Here is a 23,611-nt window from a genome sequence, read left to right on the forward strand (position 1 = left end):
TTAACCATCCTATTGGACAGGCCATCATAACTCTTCGAAACTACCTCATATTTCTTTTCTACGTCATGAAGTTTTCCCATTAAATTATTATATTGCCTTTCTAAGGTGTTAGAAAACTCTACATCTAGTTCTCCAAATTTCGCATTTATTTGAGTCTCCCATTCCGCCTTTAATTCTTTCTTAGTATTTTCCAATTTATAATCAAAGGTGTTCAGTTTGCTTTCCAAAGAATCCATTTTAACTTCTAATGAACCAAATTTGGCCTCAAATTTTTCGTTTAACTTTTGATTGTCCTCTTTTAATTGCTTATTATCTTTTTCTAGTGAACCAAGTCTTCCATTCATTACACCCATTTGAGTATTTATTGATACCAGCATATCAAACATTTTTTGATTAATATTTCCATTTTGAGGATCAACTTGCTGATCTACTTCCGAAACCTCAAGATCTTTATATTCTCCCATGCTGCTTACCTTACTTATCATTGTATTTGAATCTCCTAACGGCTCTAAATCAATAACTGTATTATTATCTGTACATGTCTCCTGTCCCAGATTGAGCTCATGGGATGCATCATCCATATCATCTTCACTTTCCTCTCTCTCTCTACTCATTACTCTACTCAACTGCACATTATCATGTATTCTTTTCGTTCATTTTGACATGATTATTCACTACCAAGACACACACTTATTTTCACTATGTATTTATATATATTTATCTACCAAAATCACAAGTCTCAACTTCTCTTTTTTTTTTATAATTATACAGTTATTTTAATCATACCTGGTAGTATCGCTCACTTTTAGCGATTATTGAAGAATACCTCTTTCATTGGACAGACTCACTGGCTGCTACAATATTTTCCAACTCTAGGGTTCGTGAATCCGGATGACACTCAACTCGATGCAGCAATCCTCGATCGAGCCCCACGTTGGGCGCCACTTCTACCGTATCTTCCTTCGCCGTCGGCATTGTCGTTGTTACCGTGAGACACCGTTATACCAAGAGGAAAGGCGCGTCGATCTTAGAGCATGAGATATGATGACCTTAAGCCATTGACAACACACAACGGTCACGGTAGCACCTGATTCCAGAATAGCTGCAGTAGTTAAGATCTACGAACTATCCCCTGTTGACCAGGTCCCCAAAACTTAACTCGTAACGAGATCCCTTCAAAGCAAATTGTCATAACGATCGTCTATAAAGGCTTCGTACAACGAGAAGAAATGTTACGGTTGATGGAATAATAACAGATACAACCAAACTGTCTTGTCTCTTCTGCTTTATTTAACATAACTTCGTTCACAGTTTCATTTCACATTCACCACTCATTCACTGAAACCCTTTGATGAACAGTTTTGGTTGCTTAACACCAACAGTCAATGATAATGATACAGCTTTTCTCCTTTTTATAAATTGAAGCCCGCTCTCCGTGATATAATTAAAAAAAAACTGGTCTCAATACCGCGTCCCTCGTGAGATGCGAATAGACTTATCCCGGAATTGACCGCCCTGTAGGTGTACTCAATTTAATGACCACACTTCGCTGTCCACTATTTCGCGTAACTGAATGTCCATTTTTTAGTCTGATTATACACTGTAGCTATTTAAAATTCGCCCCTATATTTTTCACAATGCACAATTAGCACTTCGTTACTTGTTTGCTTTTTTTCTAAGAGTAAACGGAAAAAAAGACGCCGTATAATCGGCTTAGTCGACATAAAGCAAAACACCTTAATATGCCCAATTTCACCTCTTCTTATAGGATCGGCTACCTTACACATTAATTTACTACATATTGTTTCCATTAACACTAAACAGGTATCGCCATTATATTTTAATTGTATTCAAAAGCATGTTACTACTATTATGACCAACCAAATCGTCACAAATTGCGCGGCGTGCGTTTTTAATGATAACTTTACGCTATTCAATTAAATCGCGCGGCGTGTGTTTTTAATGATAACTTTACGCTATTCAATTTCCGTTACAGCTATCTTGACTCGTAATGTTACAGTAGGTTGTCCAACAAAGCATTTGCAGAATTCGGCATTGGTCCTGCACTGAGATTCGTAAGAGGTAACTGCACAGTCAATGAGGGAGGGCACATGTGGCGGGAACAGAGGCATTTGATAGCCGGAGTCATGCGCACTCCTAACCTCACTTATTGTTGCAGGCTTGAAAACGTCCAGCGAAATTAGCGGAATCATCAAGTGAGAGGCATCGTGTTGCAGTCCTGGCGGGTGTACACCACCCGCAACATGATGCATGTCGATCATAAAATCCGGCGTTAGGCACTGAGCCGAAGTCATTGTTCAAATTCTGTGTCGATGTAATACACGCAAAAATAACCGACGCAGAGGTCAGTGTGCTCCCTGCCGCCGTTGGATAAGCAGCTGCAGCAGCCAGTTGTATACTCCTAGCTCACTCATTTGTTACATAGTTTAATTCTTAATTTCTTTGCGTGTTTTTGGTACTTGCATTGTTTAATTCATAAATTTCAGGCGTATTATAGTATTTGAGAGTTGTAGCATCGCGCTTTAGTACTCGAATAGTGTTAAATCGCGTAGTCTCCTTCCGCCGCCGAGCAGTGTGTCAGCAGTGCACAAGTGGCAGCATTACTGCATTTACTAGTCAATCTTGTATTTTAATAACCGTTTCAATTTTGTGTCGTTTTGTTTGCGCTCTCTGTAGATTAGTTCAGACGTTCTTTGCACAACAGTTTTTAGCATGGATAGGGACTGCAACTGCTGTGTTCGGATGCAGGCTGAGTTGGCATCCCTTCGCTCCCAGCTTCAGGCAGTGTTGGCTTTGGTCACACAGCTTGAGGCTGTTGCCAATGGGCATCACTGTGGGGGTCCGGATGGGGGTTTGTCGGGGACGGCCAGCCCGTCCCACGCATCCCCCGATCGGACTACGACTGTGGTTGCCCGGGATACTGCCCGCATTGAGGCTGATCCCTCACCTGTGGTAGAGTGGGAGGTCGTCTCAAGGTGTGGCAGGAGGCGAAAGACATTCCGGAGGGCTGAACGGAAGGCCTCTCCAGTTTGTCTGACGAACCGGTTTCAGGCTCTGTCTCAGGCTGATACTGATCTTCGGCCTGACATGGCTGCTTGTCCTGTTCCAGAGGTTGCCCCTCAGTCTGCAAGATCCGGGCAGTCGCAGAGGGTGGGCTTACTGGTAGTTGGGAGCTCCAACGTCAGGCGCGTAATGGGGCCCCTTAGGGATATGGCAGCAAGGGAGGGGAAGAAAACCAAAGTGCACTCCGTGTGCATACCGGGGGGAGTCATTCCAGATGTGGAAAGGGTCCTTCCGGATGCCATGAAGGGTACAGGGTGCACCCATCTGCAGGTGGTCGCTCATGTCGGCACCAATGATGTGTGTCGCTATGGATCGGAGGAAATCCTCTCTGGCTTCTGGCGGCTATCTGATTTGGTGAAGACTGCCAGTCTCGCTAGCGGGATGATAGCAGAGCTCACCATCTGCAGCATCATCGACAGGACTGACTGCGGACCTTTGGTACAGAGCCGAGTGGAGGGTCTGAATCAGAGGCTGAGACGGTTCTGCGACCGTGTGGGCTGCAGATTCCTCGACTTGCGCCATAGGGTGGTGGGGTTTCGGGTTCTGCTGGATAGGTCAGGAGTCCACTACACGCAACAAGTGGCTACACGGGTAGCAGGGGTTGTGTGGCGTGGGCTGGGCGGTTTTTTAGGTTAGATGGCCTCGGGCAAGTGCAGAAAGGGCAACAGCCTCAACGGGTGCGGGGCAAAGTCAGGACATGCGGGGACCAAGCAGCAATCGGTATTGTAATTGTAAACTGTCGAAGCTGCGTTGGTAAAGTACCGGAACTTCAAGCGCTGATAGAAAGCACCGAAGCTGAAATCGTTATAGGTACAGAAAGCTGGCTGAAGCCAGAGATAAATTCTGCCGAAATTTTTACAGAGGCACAGACGGTGTTTAGAAAGGATAGATTGCATGCAACCGGTGGTGGAGTGTTCGTCGCTATTAGTAGTAGTTTATCCTGTAGTGAAGTAGAAGTGGATAGTTCCTGTGAATTATTATGGGTGGAGGTTACACTCAACAACCGAGCTAGGTTAATAATTGGCTCCTTTTACCGACCCCCCGACTCAGCAGCATTAGTGGCAGAACAACTGAGAGAAAATTTGGAATACATTTCACATAAATTTTCTCAGCATGTTATGGTCTTAGGTGGAGATTTCAATTTACCAGATATAGACTGGGACACTCAGATGTTTAGGATGGGTGGTAGGGACAGAGCATCGAGTGACATTATACTGAGTGCACTATCCGAAAATTACCTCGAGCAATTAAACAGAGAACCGACTCGTAGAGATAACATCTTGGACCTACTGATAACAAACAGACCCGAACTTTTCGACTCTGTAAGTGCAGAACAGGGAATCAGTGATCATAAGGCCGTTGCAGCATCCCTGAATATGGAAGTTAATAGGAATATAAAAAAAGGGAGGAAGGTTTATCTGTTTAGCAGGAGTAATAGAAGGCAGATTTCAGACTACCTAACAGATCAAAACGAAAATTTCTGTTCCTACACTGACAATGTTGACTGTTTATGGAAAAAGTTCAAGGCAATCGTAAAATGCGTTTTAGACAGGTACGTGCCGAGTAAAACTGTGAGGGACGGGAAAAACCCACCGTGGTACAACAACAAAGTTAGGAAACTACTGCAAAAGCAAAGAGAGCTTCACTCCAAGTTTAAACGCAGCCAAAACCTCTCAGACAAACAAAAGCTAAACGATGTCAAAGTTAGCGTAAGGAGGGCTATGCGTGAAGCGGTCAGTGAATTCGAAAGTAAAATACTAGGTACCGACTTGACAGAAAATCCTAGGAAGTTCTGGTATTACGTTAAATCAGTAAGTGGCTCGAAACATCATGTCCAGACACTCCGGGATGATGATGGCATTGAAACAGAGGATGACAAGCGTAAAGCTGAAATACTAAACACCTTTTTCCAAAGCTGTTTCACAGAGGAAGACCGCACTGCAGTTCCTTCTCTAAATCCTCGCACCAACGAAAAAATGGCTGACATCGAAATAAGTGTCCAAGGAATAGAAAAGCAACTGGAATCACTCAACAGAGGAAAGTCCACTGGACCTGATGGGATACCAATTCGATTCTACACAGAGTACGCGAAAGAACTTGCCCCCCTTCTAACAGCCGTGTACCGCAAGTCTCTAGAGGAACAGAAGGTTCCAAATGATTGGAAAAGAGCACAGGTAGTCCCAGTCTTCAAGAAGGGTCGTCGAGCAGATGCGCAAAACTATAGACCTATATCTCTGTCGTCGATCTGTTGTAGAATTTTAGAACATGTGTTTTGCTCAAGTATCATGTCGTTTTTGGAAAGTCATAATCTACTATGTAGGTTCAACATGGATTCCGGAAACAGCGATCGTGTGAAACCCAACTCGCTTTATTTGTTCATGAGACCCAGAAAATATTAGATACAGGCTCCCAGGTAGATGCTATTTTTCTTGACTTCCGGAAGGCGTTCGATACAGTTCCGCACTGTCGCCTGATAAACAAAGTAAGAGCCTATGGAATATCAGACCAGCTGTGTGGCTGGATTGAAGAGTTTTTAGCAAACAGAACACAGCATGTTGTTATCAACGGAGAGACGTCTACAGACATTAAAGTAACCTCTGGCGTGCCACAGGGGAGTGTTATGGGACCATTGCTTTTCACAATATATATAAATGACCTAGTAGATAGTGTCGGAAGTTCCATGCGGCTTTTCGCGGATGATGCTGTAGTATACAGAGAAGTTGCAGCATTAGAAAATTGTAGCGAAATGCAGGAAGATCTGCAGCGGATAGGCACTTGGTGCAGGGAGTGGCAACTGACCCTTAACATAGGCAAATGTAATGTATTGCGAATACATAGAAAGAAGGATCCTTTATTGTATGATTATATGATAGCGGAACAAACACTGGTAGCAGTTACTTCTGTAAAATATCTGGGAGTATGCGTGCGGAACGATTTGAAGTGGAATGATCGTATAAAATTAACTGTTGGTAAGGCGGGTACCAGGTTGAGATTCATTGGGAGAGTCCTTAGAAAATGTAGTCCATCAACAAAGGAGGTGGCTTACAAAACACTCGTTCGACCTATACTTGAGTATTGCTCATCAGTGTGGGATCCGTACCAGATCGGGTTGGCGGAGGAGATAGAGAAGATCCAAAGAAGAGTGGCGCGTTTCGTCACAGGGTTATTTGGTAACCGTGATAGCATTACGGAGATGTTTAACAAACTCAAGTGGCAGACTCTGCAAGAGAGGCGCTCTGCATCGCGGTGTAGCTTGCTCGCCAGGTTTCGAGAGGGTGCGTTTCTGGATGAGGTATTGAATATATTGCTTCCCCCTACTTATACCTCCTGAGGAGATCACAAATGTAAAATTAGAGAGATTAGAGCGCGCACAGAGGCTTTCAGACAGTCGTTCTTCCCGCGAACCATATGCGACTGGAACAGGAAAGGGAGATAATGACAGTGGCACGTAAAGTGCCCTCCGCCACACACCGTTGGGTGGCTTGCGGAGTATAAATGTAGATGTAGATGTAGAATAAAACAGCGAAAACGGAAGATGTTACAACTCGGGGTCACCAGTGAGGAGGATTACTGGGTTGGTTGCACCAATAATCACACCCATTTAGCAATAGTTCATTTATTAACCTTAACATATACAAGGATCACAGAGAACTGAACTGAACATGGCGGAGCAGCCAAAGATAATGCTTAGAGTCTAAAGATGAATGGATATCAATGTTGGTGTCGATTTCATCGGTGCCACAGATCTATTACTGCATCTATGGTGGATTTATCTTTCTGGAAGCCAAACTGATTCTTGTTAATTATTTCATATTTCATCATAAAAGCAATGAGTCTCTGTGCATATGCACTTTCAAATATTTTTGATATGACTGGTAAAGGAGTTATAGGCCTATAATTTTATGGATTGTATTCATTCCCATTTTTATGTATTAGTTTTATCAGTGCTGTTTTTAAGCACTTTGGAAAAGTCCCTCCCAGGAATGATGAATTGATTAGTTGTGTAAGAGGCTTCTTGAGTTCCTGCATACAGTGTTTAATTTTTATACTTGATATTCCGTCAATTCCACGTGACTTTATTTGTTTTAGGTTTTTTATTATCTTTAATGTTTCTTCTTCTGTCACTGGGGAAAGTGCAATTGTTTTTCCCTGGGGATTAATAAATGTTTTCCAGGTGTTATTGTGTTTTTTATTATTTGTTTTTTTTCTTTAAGTTGTTGGCCTACTGTGGCAAAATAGTCATTCAGGAGATTTATGATTTTATTCTGTTCAGTTATAGTTTTTTTGCTGATCATGAACTGTATTTTGCTATGTTCCTGTGAATTGGGGGGTTTGTGATTTGTATTTATAATAGACCAGCAAGCCTTGCTTTTATTAACAGCACTATTTAGGTACTTTTTCGCTTCTAGTCATTTGGCTGCTAGTAGCACTTAAGCATACATTCTTTTATATTTTCTGTAGTACTCTTAAAAGTTTTCACCAATGCTAGTTATATATATTCTGTGCATCATTTTTATCTTGTTCCTAGATACCAAAATGCCTTTTGTTATCCATTTTTTGTTTTTATTTGTGGTTTTGGCTCTGGTTTTTATTACTGGGCATGTAATATTGAGATGGTAGGAAAGTGTGTCAATAAAATGAGTCGCTTTATGATCCACTGATGGAGAGTCTTTTTCCAGTATTTCCCATCCTTCTTTTTCAAGTTTTATCCTAAGGGCTGTTAAGTTTTGTTCATTTTAGCTTCTTTTTTCCCATATTTTTTGTCTTTTCATTTGTGGTGATATGATTTATGCATATTTTTATTGCATCATGTTTCTATAACTTCACTTTTGTACTGAAAGTCCCTTAAATTTGTGAAGATGTGATCTATTTGACTACAGGAGTTTGCAGTTATATGTATTAGAGTAGCTATAGTATTGTATAACCCATATGTTTTCATTGTGTTTAGGAGCTGTTCCTCTAAATTGTCTGGATGTGTTTGGAGGGGTACAATAATCTTATTAATGCTACGTGCATTGAGGGCCAAGCGCACCTTGCCATCTGGCTTACTCATGGCCAAAATAGGACTACAATAAGGGGAAAATGATGGTTGTATTATGCCGCGTTCAAGCATCCTGTTAATCTTTTCTTACTGCTTCCCTCTTTGTACATTGTACAGGTTATGAGGTAGAACAAAAAGTTTTGTGAAGATATGCTTTCATTTTGTAAATGAAATTCTGAGAATGATCCCTGGTCTTTTTTTCAAATATATGTATATAAGCAAGTATCAGTTCCCTAAGTTCCACTTGCTGTTCTTGAGACAAGCACTTTGATTCACTTACCATTGTGCTTATTGTGTCGATGTTTACTTCTAGTGCTGCTGACTGTTCATTATTGTATGTGGTGACAAACATAACTGTGGGATTTACCAACTGAACTTCAAAGTCATGTCTAACTTCTGTTTTACACTGATTAGTACTTCCCCCGATTCAGATTAAACAATCAACTATTAATTTCTCTACTATCAAAAAATTGCATTGTTCAGAAAACTGTCCTAATTGTATGGGAATTAAGGCTTGTATCTTGACTTCTTTCGATTTCTGACCAGTGGCAGTTTGTACTTTGTGATTTTGCACTGGCAGTGTGGGTATACGCCAACCTTTCTTCAATTCTTGAAAGAAACCCTGTGACATCAAATTAATCATAGCACCTGTGTCAGGCACAATTGGTACATCAGGGTCAAAGATTTTGGCTTCAATAGCAGCTTGTACCTTGTACCATGTTAAGTTTTTCTGTGTACCCTCATTACCTCGATACAGATCATCTCTCACATCACTACCATGATCATACCTGATAAAGCAAGTGTCGATCAAGCTCGTGCCTCCACTCTTGTCCGGGGTCACAGAACGGGGGCCTACTGTGACTGGTTCAAGTTTTCCGGCATCAGGTGGCATCTGTCTCTGTGTTACTGAGTTAGGCATAACTTCCACTATGCGGACTGTTCATGTTTGATTATGCTAGTGTCCTGAGAGGCTCTCAATCTAAGTTCTCTTTGCCTCTGAGCATTGTTCAGCGTAAGTGCATTACTTTTGTGGCCAAATTCCACTGTCTGTTGGTTATTTGGTTGTCTAGTATTGTTTTGTGTTTGCCAAGTGATCAGCTGATCATTGCCGGTAGCTTGTGTTTGTACCTATTGCACAGGATGGTCATATGATACTCGCCAGTTGTAGTTGTTTTTGCTAAATTTTTGCCCATTTCTTTTATATCCATCTTTGAACTTATGGCTTTCTCCATTGCCATTGTGATTACCATTACCATTACCATAGGTCTGTGTGGGGTAAGGTTGCTTGCTATCCGTGTCCTGCTACAAATCCATTGTTTACTTGTTGGTCCATAAATCTCTGTGGGGCTATCAGCATTTTAACAGTCTTGGGTTGTACTGGTCTCTCTTCGTATATTAAATCTATTGAGTCCAGTACAGATAGAAAGTATTCAGTGTCATGTCCCAGAATGGTAATGAGTTTTTCCCTAATGTGGGCAGGGAGAGGGCTCGTTAAAATTTTCAGCACATATTCTTGAGGTACCAGGTTCCTCCAGTATCTGGTTTTATTCAAATATTTTTCAAAATAGCCCCATAGGCTTTTATACTTGTTATTGAATGGAGCTGGGTTGAATACTTCACATCTGAGCCTCTCTTGTGTGGCCTCAGAGCAGTACCTATCCAGAAACGTTCCGCCATGTCTGTAGTCCATAGCAGAACATCACCTCGTGTGTATCCAACAACAAATCTAATTTTCTGGGCTCTGGTCCAAGTATGAGGTAAAACATTTCGAAATGCTCTATTAAAGACCACAGGGTGTATTCTTTTCCCTTCAGAGGTAAATACCAGAAATTGTTGATGCCTAAGTAATCCCTCATCCTCAAGTAATGTTGACAAACATGCCACACTGTCAGTGACAGGTACAACTGTTAGCAAGCTTGTTGTATTATGTAACCTTTGCTATTTTCCTTCAATGGGCTAGCCCTGTATTGTGGGTAATCAGTGATGGTATCTAACTTCTCTAAAAGAATGCATTTGTTTTCTGTCATATGTTGTTTTGGAATGTCATTAGTGTTAGCAACACTGCCTCATAACCTTTCCTCTGCTTCCTTTAAACCTGAATCTGTTTTAGCTAGAAGTTGACTTTCTTTCCCTTTTAGAGCTTCTTCTACAGTATCTACATAAATTTTGCATTCTGACACTACCTTTTCAGCAAGGGTGTTGCCCTTATCCAGCATCCCGGCTTCACCTTTTTCAGTTATTTCCTTTACATCTGCACATAACTTATCTCTCTGTTTTTTGGCAAATTCTGACTCTAAACTTAACTGGTCTACTCTTAGACTCAACTTGTGTACTTCTGTAGGCAGGTTTTTGCTGCATATGTCTTGCAGCTTGCTGACTGCGTTCATCACATTTTTTACAGATGCATCCACTTGGGATTGTGTCTCCTGAATTTGAGAATATGCTTCCCTAACGTTTTATAGCTCACTTGCAAGTTGTTCCTGCAGGACATGTTGGTAATTATTTCTTGTTTTAGTTGTTTACTGAGCTCTGTGAACTTCCCAGATAATTCATCAGATAATTCAGTGCATATAGTTTTGCTCACCTCACTGAACTGTTGACTAATACTATTCTTGAAATAATTAAATGCTTGATTTTGCTGTGTAAACTGTTCTGTTATTAGTTGCATGAGTTGTGTCACATTGTGTGTCTTGCTAGTATTTACATTGCTTTTATGAACTGTTTCCTGTTCTTGCGTTCGCGACGTTGCGAGCCACTAATCAAAGGAATTTTTGCTGTCACATGCATCAGTTTCACTGTTTGAAAACATGTTACCCAGTGAGAACTGAGAAACTGTCTCATCAATCATCATAAAAGTGACATCTTGATTACTTGCGTTACCAGTGTCATCAGTTTTTAATAGTTGGATGCCAACCTGGTTGTTTTGGTAACCATTGGCCAGTTCACAAGTTGGCGCATTACTTTAAACTAGTGCCAAGCTTGGATTTCTGACATCTTGGCATACTGCATTTTGCAATGTGTTTTCAACAACGGCCATTTCCTTTGACTCCATTGTGAACAATATTTAACAAAATTACAAAAACAAATTTCAAATAAGAAATTTTGTTTGTATCGGTACTTTTGAATTAAAGCAGTTTTGTGTGCGTATTCATTAATGAACCTGATTATTCTCTGATACAGTTTTACAGAATTTGAATGAATTATTTTGCACTTTAATGTTGACTTTATACAGATTTTTGTCTTTCTATAGAAATGCACATTCTGTAAAGTATATTAATTGGAAGGAAAAGGGATTATCTACTGCGAGAGGACAGTGCCAAGCGTAAAAGCTTCCTACCTTAACCGCTGAAATCAGCATTCCTGGCGCATGTCGTTTGCAGGCAGAATTTGATTTTAACTTTCTCCTTCAAGTTTTTATTGGTCCCAATCTCATGGGCAGGGAACAAATGCAACAAAGGTCTCATTAGTTCCTTGTAACAATTTATCTGAAAAAAATTGTTTTATCTCAACAATTGAAAGATTTATACATATTCTGCTTGGCGCCATCCTGTCTCGGTCAACACTGAGTGGCTAGAATGGGGGGGAGGGGGGGGGGGGCAAAGATAAAATATAATGCATAATGGAAACTGATTAAATAATTGCTGCTTGAATAATTAAAAAAAGATTGGAAAGAATAATTGAAAGAAATTGGAAGGTACACATATACTGAGTGAAATTTAACTGGCGCTAATGTCAACAGACCTTTAAAATTAATACATTTTTAGATTATCCTTCTTCATTTAAATGTGCATATTTCTTTTTCTGTTTCCATTGTTGTACCTAGATCTTGGTATGACAATACTGGTTCCAGATCACCCCTCCTCTGCTCATGCAAATTTTGCTTGTCTGCTTCGATCCTCTTGATGCAGGATTCGTGACGCAGGCGATATGATGAACAGATGTGGTTATTAATAAACTTTATCTTGCTAATAACTTTTATAACACTTCTTTAATGTATGATTAGAATACAAATTTTTGAACAATGTTAATACGGTGCAACTCCTCATATGTCCACCTGCTACCAGTTATAGAGACAAGGAGGTGAATATACAGAAATTAATCAGTTGAAGAGTGTATCGCTTCTTGTTTTGTTTGTATACCAAGATTATCACTGGTAAAAATTATAAATATAAAGAATGAGGGAAAAAATGATAATAATATTATTCATTACAGACACACACTGTGGTCAGATGACCAGACATCAGGGGTTGTTTACTCTCCTTGGTGGATGGAGGCGAGCAGCTGGCAGCCGGTCAGGCATGGGACTCACACCTGCTGTGAGCTACCTGGGAGCGTAGACAATGGGGAACATTGAAGCAGCAACTCCCCAGAGGTGGCCTATGATATCAAGCAAGGATTTCTCGGGCAGCACAGCGGTGGATTAGTACACAGAGGGCATCAACATCCCATTTGCCCCAGTGGCAACAGGGAAGGGTTTAAGTACTGCCTGGGCTGTTAGTCGCTCTTATCCAATGATGCAAGGGATTGTCTCACATCCATATTATACCTCCACTATCTAATCTCTAATCTTCTTGATTTCTGAGTTTGAAACTCAGGTTAAACACAGACTGAGCACACTTGCAGTCCTGTATTAGTTCCAGTTTTGCTGCCATACTAGCTTGTTCCTCACAGAGGACATTCTTTTTGATCACCCATAAAAAAACAGACTCAGTCTGAATTTAATTCTCCTGTATGGCTACTGAATAGCAATGAGCTGCTCCATTTTCTACAAAACATCCACCTTTGCATTGAGCAAAACAAATCCACGACATTCTTTTTGATCACCCATAAAAAACAGACTCAGTCTGAATTTAATTCTCCTGTATGGCTACTGAATAGCAATGAGCTGCTCCATTTTCTACAAAACATCCACCTTTGCATTGAGCAAAACAAATCCACAACAATCTGTTTCAACAATTAACCAAACAATGGAAAATCCAGAATGGAATGTAACAATATTATGAAAAGGATAGTTGCTACTCACCATATAGGTGAGATGCTGGATCGCAGAGAGGCACAACAAAAATACTGTCAGAAAGTTAGCTTTCTGACAGTCTTTTTGTTGTGTCTATCTGTGACTCAGCATCTCTGCTATATGGTGAGTAGCAACTATCCTTTTCATAATGTTGTCAACAAATAATCAGATGGACGAATGGTTCAAATGGCTCTGAGCACTATGCGACTTAACTTCTGAGGTCATCAGTCACCGAGAACTTAGAACTAATTAAACCTAACTAACCTAAGGACATCACACACATCCATGCCCGAGGCAGGATCGAACCTGTGACCATAGCGGTTCAGATGGACACATACCTAGTTGCATGTACCTTACTAAGCCAACCATCACTCCATGACAGTTGTAACTATGAGATGAAAAGGAGAGCTTCTCAGGCCTAATGGTCTGACATGCCAGTGGTATGGGAAGATGTCACATCTGCCCACAATGACTTCAGCTTCTATGTGATGTCTCTGCCCCAGCATCAATGTACTTCGCCCACATTTGCGATGCGATGCCAGTTCCACCCAGTTCTGTATTCTTGTTGTGTGAATTGCTGAAAGTGTTACTTTTGTGAGTGTGTGATTGAAAAGTATTCAATTAAAAAAATTCACTACCAGTGCTTCAAGAAACAAAAAGTGACTTCCCGTAAAATACTGTTGTAACAAGAGTTTAAAAAAACTTTGTTTGTTTTTGTAAACATATTTATCTCATTTTTCTGTTTTCCTTAATGTATTTATATGTTTCTAAGTTTAATCTGTGTTCACATTTACACCTGTTGTTTGAAAAGTTACCCAAGGCTGAGTAATTACTTGTATGTCAATTAATGCATTGTACTTAATAAAGTTACTGAATTTAATGAAGCTGTAATAAAGATTCTTGAAGTTGTCAGTTAATTATCAGCATCTGCAGAAAATGAATTGGTGGGTGAACATATTGAACATATAATTGTTTATCTTGATATAACAGTGACTGACCTTAACAAGCAAATTGCTCACATTAATTCATGCCACACATGATTCTGAGTTTCAATGTAATTTATTTCTGTCTTGAAGTCATTGAGTAACAAAACAAGCTATGGTACACATTGTGTGCCTCCAAGAATCGATTACATTTTTACAAACCACATCGGCACAGATGCTACCTCAAAAGATTGAGCAAAAACTGACATACAACAGTGGTCCTGCATGGGCCTTGTATACATTTTAATACAATGTCAGTGATGTTTAAAACAGAAAATTAATGAAATACAATGAATTTTGACACATATTATAACAGAAAGTAACAAGTATAAATCATAAAATAAAATGTCATTATGCAGCATATGAATCTCGCTATACAACAGTTCCATTCGTAATGAATATAGTCAGATAAGTTATGTAAATATATCAACACATATTTCATTTTAGTGGATTACATGAAAGATATTGAATATAATTTCTTCCTAGTTTGTTTCCTAGCTTCATTAAAAATGTCCTTCATTTTGGTAATAACAGTCTCTCGAGAAATAGTCTGGAACTTCCTTAAAGTAGTTTGTTTACATTATTTGCAATTATTGTTCCTGTTAATTACAATAATTATATTTCACAAAGACAGGCTAATGCTTTACCATTATATAATAAGACTTATATTTTAATTTTATTATTATTATTATAATATATTTTTTTAATTTCAAATAACATCAAATTTGAAATACATGGCATAGACAATGACCGTAACCATATTTTAGTGATTTTAACAAAATATTACCGTTTAAAACATTTTTACCAATTACAGTGTCTATTTGAGGTCTAAAAAATACTTTCATCATAACAGTTCCCAAAGTGTGATATTACTTATATTGCCCGTATCTGGCCATGCTTAGGATTGTTATTGATATGTTATTAGCTTTTCAAGTTATTAATGTGAGTACCTAAGGGTAACAAACTTTAAAGAAAAGGAAACGTCCAAGCTGTTATTTTTCATCTATCCTGAGATTAATGATTATTTACATTCACTTACACACTGCTGGACTCACATTGAGTGAATGGTCTGCAAAGATTGATTAATTAATTGTTTTCCTTTAATCAAATTTTGATGTTGTTCACAAATTGCAACACCTTATAAATTTTCATGCTAATTAAGGCCTTAGAAACATGGGCTTTCCCTAATGGACTTATGCCAACAATAAATAAATAAATAATAAATCTGTTAGCTTAAGTTCTAGGATTTTGTTAATCTTGCTTTTCACTTTCTTGTGGTGATGTTTCCATAGAAACTTTAAAGTTTTATTGGTTTATACAGTATCTAACAGATAAGTGAAATACCAGTTTTCATTTAATTTTTTTTTAATGTAAATAAATATTTTCTTAAAAATTTTCATTCCCTATTTCACTCCCTTAGGGGTTGAATTTCCAAAAACAGGAAATTGTATTTTTCCCTAACAAAGTAGCCAAATACAAACTTTCATAGATTTAGCTTTGAAAATACTTTCATAATCAAATAATTTCATAAAGCTTTTCATCTCCCATTTCACTCCCCATGGGGTTAAATTTCCAAGAGCACTGAAACAAATATTTTTTTTTTTTTTTTAATTTCTTTCTGAGAAGTCAAATACCAATTTTCAATGAGATAGCTTTAAAAAAAGCTTTAGATGTCCTTTAATAATAACTTATGTTTAAAAAAAACTTTCACCCATTATTTCACTCTCATAGTCTAAATTTCCAAAAATGCTGAAACATGTATTTTCTTGTTTCTGACCGAGAAACCACATACAAATTTTTGAAGGTCTAGCTTCAAATTGCCTTATGTCAAATGTCAGTTCTTACCATTTTTGTCTTACACATAAAAATACTACCTTATTTGTTTCAAGACACACTAACCTAGAACTAGATATCACCATAATTTTTCATTATATACAGTGTCATGTACAAAAAATATTCTAAATATGTCATTCTTGAAATTGTACACCTACACACAGTGTTTGTCACATGTTTTTTTCCAAACACATTAATTTAGGAAATAGTTGTCACAATAATTTTTATCACACACAGTATGTTAAGTAGTTATTGAAATTATACATCTACACTCAGTTTTACCATGCATTGCCTGCTGAAAGGATGTATGTGTGAATGGTAGTGTGTATGGTTGTTGTTGTCATCATTCATAAAAGTCATAAAATGTCTGGTTGTTCAATTTATTTTACTTACTTTGCAATTCAATTTGTATGCAGAGACATGAAAACTCTTGAGGATCAATAGGTATAAAATGACCTTCGTAACAGCATGAGTGAGTTGTCTGCCAGCCATATTTGGATCATTGAGGAAGGCTGTGATGCTTGCATAGACCAGGTGTTCCAATCTTTATGAACAACATCCAGCCCTGTCTCCTGACTACAAGAAGCCAGTAAGTGTGACTGTGAATCGACGATTATCTCCCCGAAGAGATATATAGAGAGAGAGAGAGAGAGAGAGAGAGAGAGAGTGTGTGTGTGTGTGTGTGTGTGTGTGTGTATTGTGGAGTAGTTTAACTATTTTAAGTTTGCAAAGGCTTCCCTTCTATTTCCATATTCTTATTTTTGTCTATCAGAGACTACACATTTTGAAAATTGTTGCTGATATGTGTCATACTCTTTATCAGTTATGTGTGACACTTCCTGCACAACACTGTAAACATAGCTGGAGGGTTGTGAAACTTAGCTGTTCTTTCAAACAGCCTCTGTTTCACATCTCAGACTTTATTTGCGGTATTTTTTATGCAATTAATAATCAATCAATATGTCCTCACAAAAGGGTAATAACATTGTATTTTAGTATCTGCATGAGTTAATTTTCTGGCTGGGAATAGTTTTTGTCTGCTCCGAGTCAGTGGTGGATACAGAAAAACTTCAAGGAGAGGGGCACTAAAGATATCTTGAGCTACCTTTATTTTTACCATAATAAAAAATAATCAAGCCACATGCAAAGTTTAAGAAAGTTTTATTTAAACTTATTATACACACAACAAGACAATGCCTGCCATCTTATGATACAAAAAAAGTGCAATTGTGGTTCTCTTCCTTAAATGATGAATTCTATGCGCCTATTCTTCCTGGCAAATTGGTTAACTACATTGTCAATAGGACAATCGATGTCAGGGTGAGTGTACAACAGAGCTAAGCCATTAAGTCAATCCTCAATAACTCAATTCAGTTGAGCCGACTGACAAAATGAATAAATAGCATGCGGGCTGACCGGCGGGGGTGACAATGCGGGATGCTCCACAAGAGGAGGGGGCTCACACCCCACGCACTCCTCGTATGTATCAGCCACTGCTCTGAGTTGAGGCTGACTGTAAATGTGTAAATGGATGGTATCCTACCACAAAGACAGCTTTTCAGAGAACTGCTGTGCTGGAGGTAAGGCTGTATAATAACCTCACCTCACATATGCCACACCAGCACTGCACCCCTCAGGAGCAACAAACTTGTGAAGGTACGCCACTGGTCATGCCAGCAGTGGTGAAGCTTATTTTCTGCAAGCCAGTCCACGGCATTGACAATCGAAGAAAATGGTGTAGGTGACACCATGATGACTTGGGCAGAACACTGGCTCCCATGACAGAGCAGCAGTAGATTTCTTTTACATCACCCATGCCAGCAGCATGCATTTGCTGCTGCAAACAGTGAAACTCATCTTGACTGGATGTGCGGTTGATGACGTAAGTAATAATCGTAGAATTGTGTCATTTTTGTGGGAAAACCTCTGACTGGCTGAATTACTGTTGTATAGATGATGGAGGGAGTGTACATAAGTGTTAATGTAAGATGATTCAATTGGTGCTGAAAAAGCATGGAGTCACTCTGATTTGCTGAAGGCCTTTTTGGTGCAGTCCTGATGGTGCTTCACAGCACTTACACTGGCAAATAAGTCAGATGGGTGCAGTGCTAAGTAGGAAAATTCTATAGTCGGAAGGGCACAGTGCACTGAGCAGGGAAGGACGATGACATGAGGTGCCAAACAAGAGTTTGATTCAGTTGGGCTTTGGACCCTATACTATTAGTTTGCCTTTAGGTGTGGCAAGCATGGGTAGTTGCCAGCACTGTGAAGAGACATAAATTTCATGTGTTTGATACAGCACCATTTACTGCATATGGCTGTTTCTTTTGGTAAGACTGTTTACAGCTTTGCAGTTAGAGAAGGTCAAGTGTTAGTTCATTGTCTGTGGAGGGCTTATTTTCAGCATTTTTGAGTTGAACAGACAATTATTGCTAGGACATTTTGTTGGTTCTCAATCGTAGTCAACTTCTGAATTCTATTTACAATGAGATTGTCTTATCCAAAATTTCTATCCATGGGAAGTAAGGAGATTCATTTGTATTCCTATCATATTTTTGCCAACTATAGTTTGTGATGTTTGTTATATGCAGAGTTTATTCTCACCCACTGTATTTCTTATTAACTGTTTGTGTTGTGTATTCTGATCTTTGGAGTAATAAAGACTTTCATTACCTGGTAACTAATGTTTGATTTCAGGAGTTTAAAACCTTTGATTCATTATTTTGGATGGGTTTTGTTGGGTCTCGCCCACTCATCTCATACAGAGGGTGCTAAGGGGCTGTGTTCTCAGAATGCTATACAACAATTCAAGCAAATAACATTAGTAGTTTTATTCCTATAAACTGGATTGACAATACTTAACTTTAACGTACAAAGGTCGCAGCAATGGGTGACATGCAACATAATTCAGAGTACAAAATTGTTAAGGCTTTCGTGGCCACTTGTTGACAAACTGCGTATTGGCTTCTGTCTAGGGTTCTTCAGCCGATCCTTGGCTGTGTGCAATGTTCCTGCAAGTTTGACAGATGTCACTAATAACTGATCTGCGAGTGCCGGTCTACAACTGTGGTGCTTATATTCACTATGGCTTGAAGGTGCTCCTGTTATGGTGCAGTCCTATTCCACACACCACTGGCCAACATCGTTGCACCACCTTCTCTGGTCTTGTGTTCTTCATCTTCGTTCCTGCGCTTGTGGTTATGTCGGAACAGGTTTAATATTTTGCTCATTGATCACCACTACTGGTGCAAGTTCACAGTTACTTACTGTGAGGGATAATCTCTAGTTAGGATAATCCTTGGGTTTAGATCTCAGTAGATGTCTGTAGGGTGTTTCTCTGTGCCAAAGATAAATTCTGGGGCAGAAAATGGTAGAAGGTGTGCACACTCGGCATAGAATGAGGAGCCATTGGCAGCGTCATGCCTGACGGTGCTTATAAGAGAAAAGTTATCGATCCCGAGCAGGCTAGTCCACTTACATTTTCTCTTTGCACCAGGAGTTTGAATAGCTAATAGTGGACACCCTCTTCAAAATCAAAAGGACTTTTATTTCATAAAAAAAACTCAAACAAACAAATGGTTATTAGACATTCCTAGAAAACGTATCAACATAATAATATGGTACCTATGTCGAAGGTACATACATTTCAGAAAAAAAAAAGAAAAAAAAAATTATTTTTGCGAATGAGGAAATTTTATTATTTCAAATATATGTCAACAGAGATTAAAAGGATACTTAGGTCATGTAACATGTGGCATGTGCCAGAGAGTAAAATCAAATGACGGAAAATCTAGGATGAAATGTAACAGCATTCTGAAAAGGATAGTTGCTACTCATCATATAGTGGAGATGCCGAGTTGCAGATAGGTGCAACAAAAAAGACTATCTTTTTGTTGTGCCTATCTGTGACTCAGCATCTCCACGATATGGTGAGTAGCAACTACCCTTTTCATAATACTGTTACATTCCATCCTGGATTTTCCACTGTCTGATTTTTCCTGATGGCTTTTCTTCCAGTCTGTAAGCTAGTGCTGTTTTCCTTTGCTACTATTTTCTAATGCATTTCTACACTCAGTGTTCTTCCTTCTTTCTTGTGGTTCTTCCTTCTTTCTTGTGTTTCTCTCACTTTCTGACAGTCTTTTTGTTGTGCTTATCTGCAGCTCAGCATCACCGCTATATGGTGAGAGGCAACTATTCTTTTCATAATATTGTTGGAGAATAAAATTATAAAGTTTAAAATTATACACCAGACTATACCAATTAATACCAGGAGTTTTATGTGATTTCATAGTCATGGGTTTTTATAGTCCACTGTGTAGAGGGACGGAAGGTGTGGCATACATCATCTCAATTTTAGAGTGCTGGTCAAAGTTAATGAGATTGTATCCTTGAGAAGAGCTACGATCAAGAATATAGCATTTAAACTGGACAATGATTACTTCCAACATGTAGGAAGGTGTAAGAACCTGCTTTCAAATAATAGCACACAATTTACTGCCGATCAGTTTAAGGAGTCCCTCGCCTGGAAGAATATCTACCACATATTAATATCCAAATACCATCCGCCGGTCAAACCAGCTGAAAGGGTTGTGGGTGAATTAGGAAGGTTGTGTCAGACCTATTGTGCAAACAAGCATTCTCAATGGGTAAAAATGATGATGGATTTTGAGAAAGTGAGAAATGAACTCCATTCAACAACCCAAGTTTCCCCAGTAGAAGTAATATGAAGACTGACAGAGGGGAACCATTACAAAAATATATTGAAAGGCAAAAAGTAACTATCAGAGACCAATACCAAAGAGCCATTAATCAGGGAAGAGGATGGAAAGAACATGAAGGGGTATCTTGATACAATATAGCATAGGATAGGAGACTGAGTCCTAGTTAAGATCCACAAATGGAGTTCAAAGAATGAAAAGTTAACAAGTTCCACCAATTGTATGAAGGAACTTTTGTGATTAAAAAGATGTCATGCCCAAAAACAACAGTTTTAGGGTGCGCTAAGAGTTTTGTTAAAGGAATATTATCAAGTCAGTGGGACTTTAATTGGAGAGGAAACCTAGAAGTTATATGATGGGATGGTGTTCTGCAGAAGTGTGTGCTATGTTGGTGCTCAGTGAAAGGTGATTATATTTTGATTGCAGGTTTCATTTGTTCGATGTGAGATAGACAAGGTTGTCCTTCACAACAGAGATTTCCTCCTCCTTGTTAAAACTGGATGTTGAAGGTGATATTTTGGGCAATAATTATTGGGATGGCTTCTTGAGCTCATAAGGTTTGTATACAACCATCCATTATAAAAGGCACGTTTGTATTGGAGTAGTTAATCTTTTATCAGCATTGCAATGCTTGGGTTAATACAACAGTAGCAAGGATAGATGGTGAAGATACTACACCCATCCTGTATTTACTGGTAAGAATCTTTTATGGGGCGAAGGATTTTTATTTGTCACAGAATTGGGTTTATACAGTTTTCTAGGGGGTGTAAGTTAGACTTACCATTCGGTTAGTTAAAAGCTTATTTAGTACAGGCTATGGTATACATATCATAGTGTAGTTGTTCACAAAGATAAATAGAGAGTAAGTGATGAACATGCAACACACTGTAAGCATTATAGGCTGGAACAATTAGTTAAGGAGTACCAATAAATAAATGGCAAAATTGATTAGATTTTATTCCTTAGCAGACGTTGACTTGAGTTTATGTCAGTATTTAAAGACCTTAACACCTGTGATGAGTTACTGTTTTGGGAACGTTACTCTCCTATGTGAAGAGGACATATGAATTTCTCCAGAGAGAAGTACAGTTGTTGAAATCATATTGTCGATACAATAATTACTCTCTAAGAATCTGAATAGATTATTTATGGATTACCATGATTATTCAATTAAAGGTGTAGCAAATGTACAGTTAAGGATATGTTGGTTAATATTTCAGGGGTTTCATGAAACATCTGGGTCTGTAGCAGTTAGTACAATTGAATAATCATTGATAACTGGCATTCAGCTAAGGTTAAGCAGCATTATCATCATTAGTTAAGATACTGAGACAATTCATAGTTTTTTAGCACTGAATTTTTATGTATGAGGTGCTTCTAGGACATCATGTGTTGGCGAAAGACATCCTTTTGATGAGTTTCAATTAGCACAAGTAGTCACTCAGAGTCTGCAGAGCTGTGGTTTGTGCTATGGAGCTCCTCCCTGACGAAGTTCCATGGTTTTTGTCAACACAGATCTAGGAATGCCACACAAAGACAGGAATTTGTCAAACTAGATGTTCTTGTGAAATGACTAAGTTATAATATGAGTTGTAAACTGTGTCTGAACTGTAATCTGGTCAATAAACCAGATTGTGTGCAGAGTACATAGCCTGCTCTTCTTCATAGTAAAAGTAGCCTTACAGGAAGAATTGGTGGTTCTATCTGGTACAATGTAGAAGCATACTTCATGACAGCAGAAAACCTCACAAATTCCATCTCATAATTTTTAATTTAAAAAGGTGCAATTTAGCAAAAAATGCTGGTACAGTTTTCCTTTAGCAGTGAACAAGCACATAAAGTCAATAAAATAGTTGAAGAATACACAAAAAGAATGTATTCTCTTTCTAGTTTAACAATGCTGTACATCATTTATAAAGATAAAAGAATTTGCCCTTGAAGTCCCTGGAAAGTTGTTTATGCTAGTTCAGAACAATAATAGACTCAGCACCAACTTTTATGGGGCCAACCAAGTCGTTTTCAAAACAATTTAGGAAAACCACAGGAAATCTAAATCTGGATGAGTGACTGGGGATTTGGAACCTGGTGCTCCCAAACGCCAGTCCATTGTTTTACCACAGCAACCCCTCAATCGGTCTAGTTTACACAAGATGAATGTGATTAACGTTGTAACTTTTTGTTTCACAAGTAGGATTTTATGATATACAGCCTGAATGCTTTGGCAAGTCACAGAAAGCAGTAGTGTTATTCTTGTTTATTTCTAAGAGAATATGAATAGCGATGTCCTATATTGTTATTTTCTCACAAAAGTTTGAAAATCCTGGAATGAAAAAATTGAATATGTAGCTAAATATGGTTTTATCATCTCAGTTGTTGCACATGAGTGTTGTAACTATATATTTTACTGTGATAGGAAATGTGTCTTTGAGTCATTAATTGAATACAAATATAGCTAATGGAGACCATATCAATTTAACACAAGATTTTAACAGTTTAGTGGAATCACCATCACAGACAGACTAACTGATTTTTTTAACAAATTGGTAACATCTGTAACCTCTGATTGCTATCCTTTTTTGAAACTGTCTGCTGGAGTAAATGTAATACACATACATTTTGTTGCTTAAGTAGGTGTAACAATTCCTGTCCCACCAATAAAAAGTAATTACTGAAGATGGTGGTCAATAAATCGTGTGCGTTTAAAATTCTCGACAAATAATGTCTACAGTAGGGTGTGTACAGCCTTAGTTAGGGCACTAAGTGATTTGTTGATGGTAGTTTGTACACTGTCAATATAACTATATTTATGTTTCCAGATCCAGTATTGAGGCACAGCACCTGAGGAGCGTTTTAACACAATGTTCGCTAATATGTAGTGTCTAGCACTTAGCTTAAACTTTGTGTACAGTCACTATCATTTCGGTTCCTTTTTACTAGT

This window comes from Schistocerca cancellata, chromosome 3 (genome assembly GCF_023864275.1).
Source record: "Schistocerca cancellata isolate TAMUIC-IGC-003103 chromosome 3, iqSchCanc2.1, whole genome shotgun sequence".
NCBI lineage: Eukaryota > Metazoa > Arthropoda > Insecta > Orthoptera > Acrididae > Schistocerca > Schistocerca cancellata.